Below are 17498 nucleotides of genomic sequence, written 5' to 3' on the forward strand. Positions count from 1 at the left end.
GGTGTTCTTGGTGATTTTGGAAACTTGGATCATTCTTTCATTTTAGATTAGCTCTCATTCTACTTACATTATGGCATAATTTGTATCTTAGTTTCATTTATGTTTTAGCTTAGTTCTCTTTGTTAGCTTGCATTTTATTTAGAATAGCTTGCATTTGGATTGCATTTTATTCTAGATTCTTGAATATTGGCACTCTTGCCTCTACTCTTTGAATCTCTCATTCTATGGTGCACCTTGCAAGAGTTGCATAGTTTGGTTCATTTGAGAGCCACCATATCATAGCCTTTTCACGTCATAGATAGAGAGTTGTAACCCAGTTCTTGAGACTCCCTCTTCCATGGGTTCTCTCAAGAATAATGGTTTATAGAAGCATGACACTTTTATGCATACACCTCCTACACTAGCACAAGGGTTTGAATTTTACCTAATAGCACCTCTCCTTCTGTGTATGTGGTAGTAAAATCTAGAATAAATTTACTACATTCTTTAACTATGGATCCCACCCACTCTTGTACTGCATCTAAGAGTGGTTTACCCCTTTGCATTTGCTTAACCAATTGTTGGTTGTCTGATGAATTGGGATCAAAATATTGTGGAGTCTAAACCAATGGGAGGGCACCCAAATTCATCAAGTAATCTATATAAGCATCCATAGTGATTACCAATTCCTTTATCTCTTTCTTTTATTTTTTATCCTTCTACAACTGAGTCAGCATGTGGTCTATAGAAAATTTAAAGAAGTGATTACTAGTATCTCTGGTGATGGCCTCCAATTCCATAGTGGTAACTTTAAAACCTTATGTATCAATTTCCCCAGAATTATCTTTCTATTTTTAGGTAACCACCTCTGTTGTTACTTTTTCGGTCACCAAGTCCTTAATCAAATGCACATCACTCTTCATCTTTTTACTTTTGGAACCACGAGCTATATATTTAGTGACAATATCTCTAATTGGTGTAGACACTAGTTAAAGACTCCTTTTCTTGCTAACTGAATTAGACAACCATGATGGAATGGTGATAGTAGTTATAGTTCCTTGATTTCCTCTAGGAGGAGTCATGAAACTAGGTTGATCTAACTTATGAGCCTCTATTAACTACACATAATGGTCTTGAGTATCTGAGAAGTAGAACTCTCCTCCTTGATCTTGCTCTAAAGTCATCATTTTCTCCTTCTAAATTTCCTACTACATGAGTGCCTTGGATTTATTCCTAGACCTAATTCTAGGGGCCATAATTTTTTTAGGAGACATCATTCTTTTCTATTTATTGGGAGTTGGAGTATTACCTTGCAACATGAGAAAAAATTGGAACGTCAGAAGTTGATGTTTCAAAGAAAGAAACCACTTTTGGGGTGTTAGTCTCAAAATGTTTTTTGACACTTGAGTGCCAACACACTTAATCACTTTCTACATTGGAGCTGAGTACACCATCTATGTTGAGCCACAACATGAGCCAAGTTAAGGAAGCCTTCAGATGCCAAGAGATGAGTAAGTTTCGAGCAACACAGAATGCACATATGAGTTTGTAACATTATAAATTCAGATGTAAATCATTTTTATGGCCGACATATGATAAATCTCAAAGGATTAAAAGATAAGATTGAATCTTTTGTTTTTCCCATGCAATCAGCATGCAGCCAATAAGAAAAATGGAGAAGGCATGTAGCCAATTGTAAATGTGCAAGGAATAAGCGAGAAATAGAGATTCAATATGGATCATAGATCCATACCTAACCCTAAGCCTTTGAATGTCTTTATAAGGAAGACAAAATCACATTGAACCCTATGGTGGATGGACGAGGGTGTGCAAGGAAAACTAATTCTCAAAGTGAAGAGTATCAGATCACAGAGGATCAAGATCAGAAAAAGCAGATCAAGTGTCTATATTTAGCAATCGAAGGATTGTAAGCTATCAAGTTTATTATACCTAATACTCTCCAAAATTTGTATTAGAAAGAAAATCCTATGGTAATAGGTTAGCTTAGCAGGTATTTTTTAAATCCTATAAATAGGTGACGAAATCCCTTAGCAGGGTAACACTTCTTGTAAAGTGTTTGAAATCTTTTAACCAGTGTAAAGCTTTTAACAGGGTAGGCCTTTAATAGGGCAGACCATCAGAAGTAGTTAAACCTTATTGCTGCAGTAATTTTTGTGGGTATCATCCCCACCCCAGTTTTACCTTCTTATTCCTGGAGGGTTTCTGGGTTACCAAAATCTTAAGCGTTATGCTTATGTGTTTTTCATAATTGTGTGATATGTTTATATGCATGCAATTTACTTTCAATTTTTTTTTTTTTAAAGTTTTAATGGTCAAAGCACAGTACTTCTGATTCACCCCCCCTCTCAGAAGCATTATTCCTATTTGAATATTCCAACAATTGGTATCAAAGCATCAAGGTTCTCACAAGAAGAAGTCTAACAACTTGGAGAAAAAGATCTAAAGATGGAAGTCTTCAAACTTGGGAAGATTATTGACAATCAAGTGATTGATGTGCAACTAGCTCTACACAAAGTAAGCGAAGCAAGGGAGGAATTGAGAAAATCCTTGAAGAAAAGGAAGGATATAGCCATAGCTGAAAATGATATAAACTACAAGGAGATTGATACCAAAAAATTGTGTACCAATGGAGACACTAAAGAGTTTGATGCAGCAATAGCAGAACTCATGGAGAAAAACAAAGTTCAAGCAGACAAGATAAGATCTGTCAAGATGGAACATGAATCTCAAGACTCTCAAGATGGAACATGGAGCATAATGGAACATAATGGAGGACTGTTTGAACTTGATTACAAGGAATCCAAAGATTTAGATGATGAGATATTGTGGAAAGTCTAACAGTTATGGTATGAAGTCTCAACTCCATATTTATTACTTATCGATAATTACTACAGTCTACATTCTGGATTCTAGATAGTATTCTCTAAATCTCATCATGATTCATCTATTGTCCTTGATAAGTTATATCATTTTCTAAATCTCTAATTCCAAAAAATGTACATTTTATGTTAGATGATGTCAAAAATCATGATTCACACAAATTTTACCATTACTATTTTTTTATTTACATTATTATGCTCATATGATACATTGTTATCATACAATCCTTGATGATTATTATGAAAATATAGCAATTCAAATGATAAATTTTATACTTATTCTCTTTTCTTTTTTACACATAATTATTGATACAATTTAATGAATTCATGTTGCAAAAGTTAAATTTCAATACCCAATTTCATAATCATGAGTTATAATTACTTACTTTACAACCATTACATTTAGCAAATGACCCTCAATTCCCTTCTATAGAAGTATAGAAATAAGGGAGCAACAATAGCTTTAGGTTGTTTTGCCTCATGGGAAGAGTCTTAGATTAGCATCAAATTTACTATCAAAAAAAATCATTTTCATTTCAGAGGCCTATTCAACAAAATAGCATTTGGATTATGCTACGTTTATCTATTCAAGAATCAAAGTTCAAACTTTAAACTCGTATCAAACATTAGAAATAGACAAAAATTAAATACTAAAAATATTATCAAAATCACTTTCCAAGTTTCACATACTTTGATTGATGTCTTATTAGATTATTGAAGATTTGATCAACTAGTTTAGGATGTTTAATTCTATTTTATTTGGAATTTGAACTTTTGTTATGTTATAATAAATGTCCTAAAACTTTGTCAGACATCCATATTTGGAAGATTTACTTGAAAGAAGTTCTACATCCAATAGTGCATTCAAATTTTCCACTGGTTTGATGCAATTCAAAATTCCTTTAAGAGCTTTACCCTAAGGAAACTTGATTACTTTAGACATCATTTTGGTCTCCAACTCTTTTTGGTAAGCTTCCCTTCTGACAAATTTCATTCATGAGTTACTAGGGAAAGGATTAAGCAAACCAAAATTTGTCATTAAGTTTTCTCTATCTTCCATCTTGGTGAGATTTCTCCCAAATGAGTTCAAATATTCCTCTCTGTAATCACCCAAAAATTTTCATCTAGACTATTAGTCCCCTTCTCAACATTTGCTAAAATTATTAAATCATTTACCTTGATCAAATCTTCAAAAATCAATTTATTTGATTTTATCCTATAGTTTGACCACTTTATCCTAAGTTATTATTTAATTAAAATGAACTTGTCCCCCGATTTAATTAAATAAAAGACCCCATTCGTCTCTTATCCTAAGTTGCACATATAAAAGCATTTTCTCATTTTAAAAATAAAATAAAAGTCTTTTGTCTCACATGGAGATACAAAAGTCAACTCTTTGTGATTGGTGGAAATGATTATGCACATGGATCATGCAAAATTCAACACCCCAACCTTGATTAGATCCACTTGTCTCATTATTTCCACCATCTATACTTCTTTAAAAGGGAGAGCTCTCTCCTCATCTAAGGATCCACTCCTTTTGCACTATTGTTATGTTGCAAGTTTTTCTATAGGTACTCTTGGAGATTTTGTAGATCTTGTAGTCTCACTCTCATACATTCATATCATAGTATTTTAATATCATATTGCATTAGTGTACTTTCTTTTATGCATTAGAATAGCACATCTAGATTAATTAGAACTATTGTAACACTCTCATCTTGCTAGTTAGCTTACATTGCTTTTATTTCATATAGCTTGATTACATTTTTGCATAGCATCTCATAGTGGTTCTTGGACACTAGAATAATTTATCTTGTCTTAGAATCTCCCATTTCATGGTGTACTTGCAAGGGGTTGTGTTCTTATGCTCGGTTGAGATCCATTTTATTGCTATTTACATTCCTTTACATGTCATCACTAGGGATGTCTAGGTTGATATTTGAGGTTCTTAATCCATGAGATCTCTCGAATAGAAGGACTTAGAGAAGTGCACATATCGAGTGTACATTTTTGGTGCCCACCATGGGGCAGATCAACCTAGTTTTGCCCTCTTTTCTACATTTTTCTACTTGTTGTTTTGTGTTCTTTTTCATTTTTCAAACAAAATTATCATACGATACTTTTCCAGTATTGTACAAAATTTCCTAAAACTAATGTGTGATACTTTACTAGTTAAAAGTATTGCACACATGTTCACATTCCAATGCATGACTATTATGAGAAATATCACATTATTTGACATAGAATATTGCCCAAGACAATTCTATTGCTTGACTATATTGAGAAGTGTCATACAATATTTCTACAACATAATATATCACTTGGTTTAGAACATAAATATGTTTCATTTTTTTATTAGAATTTTGAGTTCTTGATGCATTTTATTTTTAGGTTTTTCTAGTTATTTATTATTTGACCAGTGGATTTTTGTAGGTTTATTGTATTTGGGTATAAAATTTTTGTAACATACCATTTTTACTACATTGGAAATAAAGTAAATATTCTATGATTATAACCAAACATCATAATAGAATGACATGAAGCGGTTGAGAAACAATACATCATAACTATAAATCTGAAATTAAATAATGACTATATCCATTTCATATGAAAGGCAACTAAATTAACTTCCTTAACTAATTTCTATGATTTCAATTTAAAACATACAAATCAATTCAACCACATCTATGACTATACATTTCAAGTAATATAAAGAAATGTACAAGTAAAAGATTTAGGATAGATATGGAGTTAACTAAAATAACTAATGGTGTTTTGTTCAAGCTTTGACATCTAGAAAATAGGAGAAGTAGTGGCATAGGGTTAACCTCCCAACCACAGACCTTGAAATATCCCCACACAGTATCTTATGAGAAAAACCCTCCCTACCCCAAGATAGACTGGGGCCCCATAGTCCTTCCATCTTGAGCATATCAGTGTTAGAGTGTCAACAAGTAGCAGACAAGGCTGAGGGATACCTTTGTCAACCTTTCCTCTATCAGCTAGCACTCTCAACATCTAATGATCATTTATGGAAATGATGTTCCTATACTACCTTGGCCAAGGATTTAGGTGGGTATTAGACAATGTAATCACCACTACTCAACTTGACAAATGATTACATCTTGCACAATCATGAGATGACTTGGACTTATGAAATCTCTTTCTTTAATTGATCATATATTTAAGACATTGAATAGTAGTTTTCTTTTCTTTACTCTTGCACAATTCCTCTCCTCTCCACCCATTTATACTTGGCTCTATCAGCCTTGGGGTGCATCCTTGGAGACTATTGATATTCATGAGATTGTTTTAAATTAGAAATTTTTGTGAAACTATTTCAAATAAGTCACAATTGGTAAATATCAAGTAGTAAAGAAAATAGAAGATGTTTCATGGGATATTTTATACAACATAAAGCATTATATGATTTCATTGACTAGGCATTCATTTCCCTATATTTATAGTAGTTGATTCTTATGAAAAATAATAGATCAAAATATGAATAAGAAATAGAGAGAAAGCCAAAGCCTCTCAGATGCTAATCATTCTCAATGCTAACATTGTGTTTAAATAAGGAAGCTTTCTTGAATCATAAGGCATTACTTATAATTTGAACAATATTAGCAAAATACATGACCTAGTTATAGAAGAAAATAAGAACAAGTGTCAATGCGGTAACAAACACTATGCAATATATGACTCCACCTAAGCAACTCGATGTTGTATTACTATCTTGGTGATATGCTTCTAAAGTACGTTGAGAAAAAAAAAATATTTTAAGATAATTGTATGCAATGGAGATAAAGAAACATGTGTGTGTGTGTGTGTGTGTGTGTGTGTTCTCTCAACCATGGGGGATGGAAATATAGCCTCCATTGTGGTTACAAGGAGCTAGACTTGTAGTCACAATAATATTATGAATTCAAATTTTTTTAAAGAAATATTATGTAGCTAAGGGTGGCAACACTCATGTTGGAAGATAAATAAGTATGTATATTTTTCCATAATCGTTAAACAATATAATGTTTGTATATGTATATGCATATACATATATAATATTATGTCATCATGCCTTTGATATTTTTGTCTAGGATGGTAGATACATATACATATATCTATATGTGTATGTAATTTTGAGAGTACATATAATTTCTTTTAAAATTATGTTTTCTCTAGATATGCACACATATACTTATATATACATGTAAGTGCAATTCATAGAAGTTATTAGAATATCACGTTGGCATCACACACACACACGTGTGTGTGTGTGTGTGTGTGTGTGTGTGTGTGTGTGTGTGTGTGTGTGTGTGTGTGTGTGTGTGTGTGTGTGTGTGTGTGTGTGTGTGTGTGTGTGTGTGTGTGTGTGTGTGTGTGTGTGTGTGTGTGTGTGTGTGTGAAACATATAATGTTGAGAGCATCCATAATATAATAAATGAAAAATAGGTAATAGTTCTTTCATGGTATTAAAGGTTTATTATTTCTCTTGTTATAAAGCTTACCAAGGTTGTCCAAGGTATACTCTATTGCCTAGTTGTTAAATCCTTCATCAAGGTAGTTAGAGCCCATACATGATAGTTTGAAGATGGACTAAATTGGTGCCCCACTCCATGAATCCCATTTAGAAATGCTTCCCCCCTTCATTTGCTCCTGCAACCAAGATGCATTTTCCACAATGATAACATGCTCCTCCATTTAAATCAAAATATCAATAAAACAAAATAATTGATAACTATCACAATGACTATCAGCCATAATTTTTCCAAAATAACATAAATCAACTAACAAGTCATTTCCTAATGAATCAATTTGGTAAATCGTAACTTCTATTTCACAAGATCGTGATACCAAGAGTATCTAACTAACCATTACAATAGCTAAGACATTATTTTTTAAAGATCAAAAATTTGGGATGTAACACTTTTGATTTACTAACGTGCTTGTTTTGTAGGGTTACCTAAATTTCTTGCTAAATTTCTCATTAAAAGAACACATGTCAAAGACTCTATTTTCTAAAAATGGATAATAATATTTTTGTAGGGTTGCCCAAGAAAAGAAAAAAACCAAGTGTACTTGATGTTTCATTTCATTTCTATGTGTGGCATATACTAATTATTTTATTTCCTAGGCACATAAAACTTGTGAGTAGATCTCTTTGTAGGTAGGAGAGTATGCTCTTCACCCTTGTGGTGAATCAAAAATCTTGACCCTTTATTGAGTCTCCAAAGTGAGTGGTATATTCCACTTTTTAATGGTCTTAATTAATCTTCTTGGCATGTTTGGGGCAAGTATTAAGGATAGGATACTATGCTCTTCACCCTTTGGGTGAATTGGAAATCTTGATCTCTTTGGTGTGGATCCATTTTGTCTATTTCCTAGTGAGATATATCCTTTAGAGGGCCTTCTATTGGTGGAAAGATACCAATAGGAATAACCCAAAGTGGGAACAAGCACAACCCAACTAACCCGACCCATTATAATCACAAACCCCTTGACAAAGGCTAAATCCTTGGGGGGCATAACACTTATTGTCATTTAGTGGAAGTACTTGTGGGATTGTGAACATGAGGAAAACACTAAGAGGGAATGCTTAAGGTACTCTTGTGGCTATGATGTCTATTACTTGTCTCTAACAAGATGCCTTGTTATCAGATGCAAGAGGGCTATTGTGAATGAGACCCTTTCTAAACACCTTAGGATTATAAGTTGCCTTTATTATCAGCTCAACATCTTGGAGCAAGGATCAATCCTAGTGGACTACTCGAATCACCCCAAGATTTTTATACTCCCCATTTTTGTCTCTTTAGTTGTGCCAATTGAACCTCCATGAAAAATCCAACATCTATTGTGATGAACCACATTGTGTGAGATCAGTGGGCATCAAGTGTGGGCCAAGTTGTAATTGAGTAATGAGTTGTGACTTTTAGGTAGTTCTTCTTGGCATGTTTTTGAATTTTTTAGACCTATGAAAACATTTTAAACATATACATGACATTAGCATCCATAGGGTTTTATTTTTTGGATTTCATAAGTAATTGTGTTGACAAGGTTGTTTTGTCCCTTGTTCAACTATTTGGAGACATATACTTGTATCCCAAATTATTTTCAAAACTTTGTATCTATTATCATAAATTGAAATATTCCTCTATCAAAACTATATTATTTCCTAAAACACTTGAAATTCAAATCAAAACATAGATATTTTAGGCATCAAGTAACATGTTGGAAAGTTTGTTGAACCTTTTATTGCATGTCTATTCAGAGAAGCATCATGTGATACTTTTGATTACCAAAACTATCACCCTACTTTAAAAAAATCTATTACCCTCCTATGCCATACTTTTTTGTACAACCTACTATAAAGTATCACATGTCAAGAAAGTATCACATGCCTACTATAGAAACTATCATACAATAAAATTTGTTGATACACTATCACCTAGTTTATTATAATTTGTTGCCTAGTTTATGTTGCTTATGTAATAGCTTCTATATTGTATTTTAGCTGAAGTAGCAGTATTTGCACCTGGTCTTAGCATGATCTGGTTTGAAACCTTCATGTCTAGTACTATCTCAAGCTAAAAAGATGAGTTTGGTCTCTCAAATACGAACTTAATGTCTCTATTTCTCACTTGTCAAAAACTTGATTATCTCATTCTCTTGGTTGGAATCACTAGTGTTATAGTTTTTTGAGCACTTTTGACAAGCAACTCACTCCACTTTTATCTTTTGACAGTTGGACATTTTGAATATACAAGTTTTGATAGCAAAAGGTTTTGCACTATCTTACTACATTAAAGGTGTATCCTTACATGTCAATTGCAACTAGACTCTAAGTTGGTCAAGGAAGTTGTCCCTCTTTTACTTTTGCATAATTGACCACTACTACTAGTCATCCTCGTAAGAAAGTCTATAAGGAATAACTTGTCCTTAATAGGCAATAAGAGGCTAACACCACTACTTAGCACAACCCAATTTACTACTTTGATAGTTTCTTTGATACTCCCTTTGACACTCCTAGGGTTACTAATAGTGTTTCACTCACCATGAGCCCCAAGGAGAGGAAATGTCTTTTAGAAGACCTCTTTACACTTAGATAAGACTAAGCTAGGCTTGATAGATAAATTTTAGAAGAAGCTAGGTGTATAGATTCTAGGAAAATATCTCACTTGCAAGCTGAAACTAGTACTCGCACACATGACTTTGAAAATAGACATGCTCATGCCAAATACAGTAATATGTTTATGAACAACCCATCTTGTGGAAAAAATGGTAATAACATGCCACCAAGATCTACAAGGATATACGTAGCAGGATGTCCCTCACCACCTAGACCCTCAGAATCACACCATGAGAGTGAGGTAGATAATGAGGTTACTAATGAGGACCTCATGAGGTTCCAACAAGATGAACTTCTCCAAAAAAAATTATACTTAAATATTTAGAGAAAAAAGGAGATCAATACGTTCAATACATGACTTCTCAGGGATGGAAACTCTCTCATGATTATGATGTTGAAAGGATCATTCATAAAATAGATCCAATTGAAGCTAAGATCCTAAGGAAAGAAGTGAAAGAGCTCAAAAGTCAACTTGCCCAACTACAAATGGTAAAAGAGAAACATAAGACATCCTTTGTAGAAACCATATGCAACTCTCCCATTTGATAGAAGTCTCTACATAGTGTCATTTCCTCAAGATATAGAAGTACCCAAGTATGAAAAATATGATGGAAATGGTGACCTGCATGACCATGTATGTCACTTCTACACTCTTAGCATGGACTTCATGCATGAGGACACATACCTAATGAGACTCTTTCCTAGAAGTTTAAGGGACAACCCATGGAATGGTTTATAAAATTTTCACCTCCTCTTAAAAAAATTGACAAACTTATACAGAGATTCATCCAACAATATTTGTATAACATACAACACCCTCTTATTATGTTGGATCTTTGCAACATAAAACGAGGAGAATTGTTTGCCACATACTTTCAATGATGTAGGGCATTACTTTCTAGGTATCCTTGAAAAATTCCTAAGATTCAAAAGATTGACATCTTTTTCAATGCACTTGTGCCCAAATTATATTATGGTCTTAGGAAGAAACTATTTACCTCATTCAATGACATTTTTAAAAGGGCCTATTGCATCGAAGATGTTGTTGTCAAGAAGGGTGACATTATTGTCAACAAGGATGAAAATGGCAATGGAAATGGGAAGGATAAGAGAAAGCCTTGGAAAAAAATAATTATGTGGTTAATGATGGAGTTGTAGACATTCCAAAACTATGAAGTCAGCCTTTCACTTATCCAATGCTATGTGTAGCTTAAAAATAAGAGGCTACAAAGACAATATTTTGACAAGGCTAAGAAACCCTCTAGACCTAAAAGAACTTACATGCCAATGGTTGACTTATATGAAGTGGCCTTGAAAACTTTACTCGCCAATAATATTATCATCCTCTCTATCAATTTATGACCTTATGACCCACCTAATAAGCCTGATTGGTGGAGAGATGACTGATTTTACAATTATCATAGGAATAAGGGTCATAATATTGATAATTACTCAAGGATGTCATTCAAGATCTTCTTGATTAAGAAAAATTTGTGACTGATGTCTTTGTTAAAAATTCTTATCATAAGGTTTTTAAACAACCATTTCTCGAATACAAAAAAGGAGAGACATCCAAAGCTTTAAAAAGGGTACTAATGCCAAGATAATTTGATGAGGAACCCAATTATGATACTAATGATGAAAACCTATGATGGTCTTAAGAATGTACAATCCCCATCAAAACTTCAAAGGTACTAGATCTATGGTATCCCTTAGGATGATCAATTCTTCTGCTTCTTGTGGTGATACCTTAAACATTGTCACTAGGGGGAAATCAAAGGTTTTTCTTAAATTGGCCAATGATCACAAACATGCCTCATCTTCTAAACAAGTGGCTCCACATTCTATATCTAGTTATGAACTTGTGAGTCAATTATAGTAGACTCCCACACAAATTTCCATCTTTGAGTTGCTAAAGCTATCTCCTTTACACAAATAGATTCTAGAGAAATATTTACACACTACTAATGTCCCTATAGATATTGATGCTGAGAAATTCCAAGCTATGGTAAATCACATTTCCTTACCTCATTATCTTACATTTTCTAAAGAGGATGAAAAAACCTTGAGTCACCCACACAACCTTTCTCTTCACATCAAAGTTCAAATCTACCACACTTGAGTATGATGAGTTCTAATAGAGAATGGTGCAGGGTTGAATATTATTTCCTTTACTATAATTCAACAATTGGGAATGTATGAATTAGAAATCAATCATAGACAAAAGATAACCATAAAAGCATAGGATGAAGTTGAATGGTCCTCCAAAGGCCTAATTGTACTTACTATCTATGTGGGTCCCATGGAGAAAGATGTTGTCTTCCAAGTATTAGACATCCCACTTTCTTATAATATTTTGTTGGGTAGGCCATGGATCCATGAAATAAAAGTTTGACCATCAATGTATCAAGTTTATGTTTAATGGTGTAGAGATTGTGATCTCTAGTGACAATTACATGTCTATCAATATGCTTACTATTGCGGAGTCACTAGGGCCACATAATTGACCTTGTAGTAACATTAGACAATCATTGACATAATGTGAAAAGAAGTTTAAAATTATGAGTATTGGAATGGAGAGTATACCTTAGACTCCATTACAACATTAAAAGTATCTCCCCGCTCCTATGGTAAACTATATGAGACAATGGAACCCACTTCGTTGGTTGTAACTATCTTTAGAACCTTTTTTCAATTCTTGATTCCTTTAGAAGATGAAAAGGAGGATCAATATGTTCAAGACAAGATTTATAGAGAGGAGGAAGATAATGATGAAATCATATTAGCTACCCCTATTTCTCCTAAAAAATATGGGAAAGGCTACTATTTTTTGAGAAAAATGTGTTATCATGGTCAAGGACCCTTGAATGTTAACAAGAATGCACTTGTAGAAACCATAAGTTACACCAAGGGGCGAAAAAGAAAAGACACTAAAAGATTAGGGCGTCATGTTGATGATGATTTTTCATAGTTTGATAGAGAAGTCCCTACAACTAGTGAATCTGAAGATGGCATTCAACCCACTATTGTTGCTTTAACACATGAAGCAAAATTGATGAGTTGGATGTTGAAAATCCTAATGCAAAAAGAATCAAGAGAAATATTGCTTGACTTATGGCCCGAGATCAAAGCACTGATTCTCAAGAATATGAGTGGGAATCCCTTTATGATGCCTCTTTTGAATTGGGTGTAGATGTGATACATGCCTATGTTACCCAACCTAATTTAGTTGATGAGTCCCATGTAGATTCAAACAAGTTAGATTCATAAATTGCCTTAGTGGATCACATTGATTCCTTTAGGACTTATCTTGATTTGGATTCCTTTGGAGCTTTATGTATAGGCTCGACCTCTCTTGTCACCAGAGATAATTCTTCTTGCATCAATAACCTCAAATCTTCCACCTCACTCTTGCTTATGCATCTTAGTTGTTAGAATTCTTTTAAAATAACTAAGAGGGGGGGTGAATTAGTTATTCAAGGTCCAAAATTCCCTATTAGTACCTTTTTAATGAATCCATGCCCTTTTCATATGTTCAAACTTAAATCAGTCATATAAGAAAATTACTGTAAATCAACACGCAAAGATAAAACATTCAAGATCAACACATAACACAATGATTTATGTAGAAACCCAATTTGGGAAAAACCACTAGTAACATGCTACTTGATTCTCACTCTTCTGAAGTGATGCCCTATTAAAAGCCTTCCCTGTTAAAGGCTTACAACACACTGTTAAATGTGACCTTGTTAGAGGATTTCAACAAACTGTTAGGAATGGGCCTGGTTAAAGGTCTTTAGAACATTCACTAAGAATGCCACCCTGTTTTCCACACTTTAATTGTTAACTTATGTCTTCTTATATAGAATTCTGATTTTCCTTTTGCCGCTCAATTTTTCCTTTCCAATCTTAGGGTTTCAAAATGGATTACGTAGGATACAATGTATCTACCCCATATCTTGTTCTCTTCTAGAAACTCTGCTAGTTGTATCTTTAAAATGTTCTACATGGTGTTCTATGCCACCAACTCATCATTCTTATCTTCCTTTTAATTCACAGATTTCTAGATAACAACTTTATCGGCTTAGATCTGGCGAATCTTCAATTTTCAAAATAATGCAGCAACTCGGCATTATTGAGCTACTGGTGTTCAGCATCTCTATGCTACTCAGAATTATTGAGTTACTGGTGCTCGGCACCTCTGTGTTACTCAGCACCTATACCTGCTTGGCACTTAGTTCTGCTTGGCACTTGGTTTTGCTCAGCACTTCGTTTTGCTCAGCACTTGATTTTGCTCGGCACTTGATTATGCTCAACACTTGGTTCTGCTCGACACTTGGTTTTGCTCAGCACTTGATTCTGCTCGGCACTTAATTATGCTCGGCACTTACTAGCTTGCTCAGCTCCTTCTCTCTAATGAACTCAGTTTGAGCTTTACAAAAGACTTAGCTATAAACCTTAGATCTTTGATATGTTTTAGTGTGCTCATTCTTTGTATCTTTTAGTATGTCATCTAATACATTGTTTCATCAATGTCTTAACTGATCCTTGTACTTCATTACAACATCATAACTTCAACCTTTCTCTAGGTGTTCTAGTTACATCTTATTGATTTCCTCCACCTTGACAATCAACTAATTGATAGTATTTGGATCACTAAAGCAATTGTCATCCCTGCAAGTAGCAAGTTTGACATCAATGAAAAACAATGATTGAGGAAATTCTTTACTAGTTCCATAAATTATTCCAACAACTTTTCTTATGATCATTTTAATCATTTCCAACAATCTCCCTCTTTGGCATTGATGGAAAATCAAATTGATCAAGTAATCAATTCAATTACCACTAAGATTGTATTGGCTTGCTGCATTTTCACTACTGATCGCATATATCTCCCTCTTTCATATATATATTTCCCTTCTTTCTTTGCATTGATCAGTTTTCTGCATATTTCTCCCTCTTTGACATAAATGCCAAAGATGTAGCATCTTTATCATGCAAAATATAAGCTTTGGATTCTTGTTGTTTTTCTCCCTCTGTCACCATGCTTATGACTGATTTGGAGTTTATGTTCCTACTGTCATCCTTTGCACCAACCTATTAATATTTCAATGATTTATTCCTGTTGATGCAAGGCAGCTTCCTTGTTGCCTTAAACTACTTGAGTTAGGGGTATAACCCCTAACTTGCCTCTAAGATATTCATAGGCATCCTTGGGCAATGGTTTGGTGAAGATATCTACAGTTTGTTCCTTTGTGTGAATGTATTCCAACTTCACTTGTTTTTCTTCTACCAATTCTCTAACATAATGATACTTGATTGCAATATGCTTGGTTTTTGCATGCATTACTGGATTTTTGGATATATTTATAGCACTTGTATTATCAGAATACAATATCATTGATTTTATTACTTCTTCTTTCATTCCATTCAATAGATGTGTGAGCCATACAATGTTTGTACAATTGACTGCAGCTGCCACATATTCTGATTCTGCAGTGGACTGGGATATACATGTTTGTTTCTTGCTAGTCTAGGTAATCAGCCTTTTACCTAGAAATAATGCACCTCCACTTGTGCTTTTTCTGTCATCAATGTTTCCTCCCTAGTTTGCATCTATATATGCATTAAGTTCAAATTTTCCATTCTTTTTGTAGTATAAACCAAAGTCATCAGTCCCTTTGAGATATCTCATTATTCTTTTTACTGCTATGAGATGATTTTCTTTAGGATTAGCAGAGAACCTAGCCACTATTCCAATTGCTAATGCTATGTTTGGTCTACTATATACAACATATTGTAGTCTTCCAATCATGGATCTGTACATTGTTTGATTGACTTCGGCTGACTCATCATTTTTGGATAGCTTATTTCCTGTGGCCATTGGTGTGCTGACTGATTTGGATTCCTCCAATCCAAATGTTTTAAAAAAAAATTTGATGTATTTTTATTGTGTAATAAATATTTCATGTTTGAGTTGATGTACTTGCAATCGAACAAAAAATTTGATTTCTCCAAACATAGACATCTCAAATTCATGTTTCATTTTGTCAGCAAAGCCTTTGCAAAGTACTTCCTTACCACCAAATACTATGCCATCCACAAAAATTTTAGATACAATAATGTCTTTACCTTCTTCAATTTTGATGTACATGTTGCTATTATCATCAGTTCTTTCAAATCCAATTTGCACTAGATACTTGTGAAGTCTCTCATACCATGCTCTAGGTGCTTGTTTCAAACCATAGAGTGCTTTGTGTAACTTACACACCATATCCTTATTGTTTTCATCAACAAATCCTTCTAGTTGTTCAATGTAGACTTCTTCTTCTAGTATACCATTTAAGAAAGTGAATTTTACATCCATCTGATAGACTTTAAAATCTTTGTAGGCAGCATATGCAAGTAAAGTTCTTACTCCTTCCATTCTAGCAACAGGAGTGAATGTTTCTCCATAGTCTATTCCTTCTTCTTGAGCATAACCCTTACATACTAATCTGGCTTTGTTTCTGGTAATCTCACCATTTTCATCGAGTTTCTTTCTGAATACCCATTTGGTTCCAATCACATTTTTGTCATTTGGTCTGGGAACCAAACTCCAGGTTTTATTTTTTCTTATTTGATCAATTTCTTCTTCCATAGCTTTATGTCAGTCATCATCTTGTAATGCACCATGTACTGTCTTGGGTTCAGATTGGCTAATCAGACATGATTCATGTCTTAGTTTGTTCCTTGTCATTGGTCTTGCATCTTTCTCACCAATTATTTGTTCAGCAGGGTGATGTCTTTTCACATATTTGGATAATCTTGGCTCTGTCCTTGTTTCCATGTTTGATCTTTCGGATTTAGGATCACTATGTACTTCATTGTTAGGTTGTTCTTCATCATGTATGTTGTCTTCAAAATCAGATTGTGCATTTTCTTCATTCTGTAACTCGGCTTTTGAATGCAACTCGGCATTCACTAGTTGTGAATCGGCTGTTACTGACACTTGTTGTTGATTTTTAATTTGATTGACATCATCCTCATCAGTAGTCATTCCTTCATAAGAATATAAAAAGGTTCTGTATTCTTCCATTTTCTTTGGTATTTCAGCTTGGACTTCTGTGTGCTCATCAAAATTTACATTTGCACTTTCCACAATTTTGTTAGTATTAATATTCAAACACTTATATTCCTTACTTCTAGTGGAGTAACCAAGAAATATACCTTCATCACTTTTTGCATCAAATTTCCCATTTCTAACATCTTTAAGGATAAAACATTTACAGCCAAACACTTTGAAATGTTTTACATTTAGTGAGTAACCATACCATAATTCAAAAGGTGTTGTCTTTGTACCTTTCTTAACTTGTACTCGGTTCAGTGTATGAACAGCTATGCTTACAGCTTCTCTCTAGTATTTTAGAGCAACATTCTTTTCCATCATTAATGTTTTGGCACAGTCAATTACAGATCTGTTTCTTCTCTCAGCAATTCCATTCTATGGGGGA

The sequence above is a fragment of the Cupressus sempervirens genome, chromosome 3 (genome assembly GCF_028749045.1).
Source record: "Cupressus sempervirens isolate cs-2001-9-10 chromosome 3, ASM2874904v1, whole genome shotgun sequence".
NCBI lineage: Eukaryota > Viridiplantae > Streptophyta > Pinopsida > Cupressales > Cupressaceae > Cupressus > Cupressus sempervirens.